Consider the following 2,919-nt stretch of genomic DNA (forward strand, 5'->3'; position numbering starts at 1 on the left):
ACTCACCGCCCTTTCTCTCTATTCTACGCTTTCCATTTGTTCCGATAAAGTGTGGACTTGGTTACCTCGTATCTTCGCGGGCTTAAGCTAATGTTCTTGGTCACACATTCTTGGCAGTGTCTGCTGTGCCCGGGGCACAGCAGACGAAAGGTGCCCGAAATGTCTACGTTCACCCATGACGTCACGTCCGCTATAACCCGTGATGTCACATCCGCTCATTGTCATGGCGTCTGTCTTACGGAGCCGGCTGCGCTGCGAAGCGGTTCGTATTCCGTGCCCACTTAGAGCGTGAGTAATTCATCTTTCCACGCTATATGCGTGTAATAAAGGATTGGGGCTGTGAGCTGTTTGATGCGTTACCATTAGGTACCTTGTGCGCATATTTTGCCTCATAGCCGCGTCAAATTGCCGCCGGCATGTGGAATGGGCCGTGACATCTTATATGGAGCTGCTCATGTGAGTGGTATTGCCTCCATCAGGATCGTCAGTGCGTGCACAGAACCATTCAGTAGTCTGATTCAGGGGAGGGTGCGCGTAAGAACGAGGACGTAAGAAAACACTGGCATGACGAGCTGTTCCGTCAGATCGCGTTACATCGCGCTTTTTTTCTAAGACCATCTCGCTCGAGCGAGAGGATCTTAGAACAGCATTACTACTGCTTTTTTACAGCTTTGCTGCGGCTCATTTAATCATAACCTGCATTCTTTTAATAATACAAATGGCATCGCTGCGCGGAAAAGCGTCTCTTGAAGTTTACAAACAAGAGCCAATGCCGCCGTGCCTGCTGCATGCATACACGCTTACCAACGCAGCTACGACGCTGCACTAGCTCTGCTACTGCGTGATACAGGGTCACTGTGATAAGAAAATTAAAAAGAACAAACGAAATTAATGCAGAAAATGTCAAATGCTGCCAAGCGTGATAAACGGACCTGCCTCGCTAAACGAGTTGAATAAATCGGCGTCCTGAAGTCAGCTTCGCCGCGGTAGACTAGTGTTACGCGGTGAAGCATGTCAGAACTGAAGAGTGACCGCTTTCACCGACATATATAATATGTGTTCCTTAATGGTGTACGCGTGCACCTGCCGTCTCCTATTACATTACGCGCGCCGAGGCGCCTAAGTGTACTGGCCGGCCTTCGGCGCTATTTCGGACGTGGCTGTGGTGCTTTGAACCGTTGGTTTGTCGACCTCGTAAGCCAGTTAATGTGTACACGGCCATTTTTTTCTGAACTGTTGATTTCTTCCATCTTTCTTGTGTGTGAAAAGGTGACAGATACACAATATAGGGAGAACGCATGCACTTTCATATTTTCTCGCGCTCAAAAAAAGCCGGAGGAATAAGGTTTCTTCACTGTGCCATAGAAACTATATGTTTGCTCTCAAAGGTAATTCTGATTCATTGGATATGTTCCTGTGCTGTGTTTATTTTCTTGAGTGTGCTTTAGTTTTTGCACGTTAATGTTTCAAACTCGTTTTTATTTTCACAGACTGAACATCCCACGTCTTGGTTTGACTCCCTGGTACAGGATACTTGCACTTAGCATGGAGTGATGAAGCAGAGCAGTGTACTTTTATTAAATGTGCAGATTTTAGCAGTATAACAGCCATTCATTAAAAAAAAAACATGTGTGCTGAAAATAAAGTGTTCTTACCCACATTCCTCGTTGTCTATTTATTTATTTATTAATACTGTCAACCCTCATAGAGGGTCATAACAGAGAGGACAATACAATTACATAAATCAAATATGGACAATGTCAGTGTACGTAAAGTTGCTTAACACTTGTCAATTCACAGTGAATAAGATGTTCACTTGAATGCTGTTCAGCACACTTCTGACATTTATCAAAATACGTACAATGAATATCAAGTTGCACATATCACTTGGCACTTCAAAACTAAATCGAAAACTCCCATAAATATGCCTTAGCAGCATTTTTAAAGTCGGTGACATCTTTTAGGCTAACAATAGCGTTTGGCAATTGGTTCCACATTTCTATCGCATCCAGGAAAAATGAGTATCGATATGTATCACTGTTGGTACGGTCCGGCTTCATGACGTAGTCGTGGTTATTTCGCGGGTATCTTTTGCCTGGAGCATGTAGATATTTGAGCTTATCAATCTTAAGTTGATCCTGCATTATTTGATAAAGCACCTTAAGCCTATATTTTTTCCTACGTACCTCAAGAAGATAGAAGTTACAACGCTGTAACATAAGCGTGACCGATTCCTTCCTTCGGTATGTCGAACAAATAAAATGTGCCGCCAGACTCTGTATCCTTTCCAACTTCCTCTTAAGCGTCACTTCATGGGGACTCCAAACAACGGCTGAATATTCTAGTATCATCCTAATGAAGGCGGTGTATGCAATAAGTTTTACATTACGCGATACATGTTCCAGTTTTTTTTTCTCAGGAAATATAACTTTTGATAGGCAGTCATGCAGACGTTATCTATATATCGGTTCCATGTCAATTTTGCTTGTATTTCTGTATTCTCATCAGCAAAACCACTTATATGGGGAACTGATCATGATAAGTGCTCATGAGCATTTTAAAGAACAGCCTTGAACCCTACTCATGTACTGGTAAAATGTATAGATGCAGTGAAATTGAAACAAAAGGCAAAATAGCAAACATGATGCAGTATTTGTCAGACAATTATGTCAGCAATCTTTGCATAAAACAATTTACTTAGAGCATACTAGCACTACAAAGTACCCATCTTTCTTGTTAGGCATACATTACCACAAGCTCTTTAAATGTGGTCACAAGAGAGATGCTGGCTTTAATGAGGAACTATAGAGGTTATAGGCAGCCATGAAAATGTATTAAGAAATAATGCAATGCATAGCATTTACTCAGTTCAGAGAGCTTCCAAAGTTGCCATAAGGCCTTGATAGCTGTGGATGAGGG

At 42.5% G+C, this 2,919-nt stretch overlaps 1 long non-coding RNA gene across 1 annotated transcript; it reads left to right on the forward strand.

Moving 5' to 3' along the window:
• Nucleotides 1-227: 227 nt before the first annotated feature.
• Nucleotides 228-1,660, forward strand: LOC139055485 (uncharacterized). The gene is made up of 2 exons (XR_011511793.1): nt 228-288; nt 1,491-1,660. It is a non-coding gene; the product is annotated as an uncharacterized lncRNA (long non-coding RNA).
• The last annotated feature ends 1,259 nt before the right edge of the window (nt 1,661-2,919 follow it).

This window comes from Dermacentor albipictus, chromosome 2 (genome assembly GCF_038994185.2).
Source record: "Dermacentor albipictus isolate Rhodes 1998 colony chromosome 2, USDA_Dalb.pri_finalv2, whole genome shotgun sequence".
Classification (NCBI taxonomy): domain Eukaryota; kingdom Metazoa; phylum Arthropoda; class Arachnida; order Ixodida; family Ixodidae; genus Dermacentor; species Dermacentor albipictus.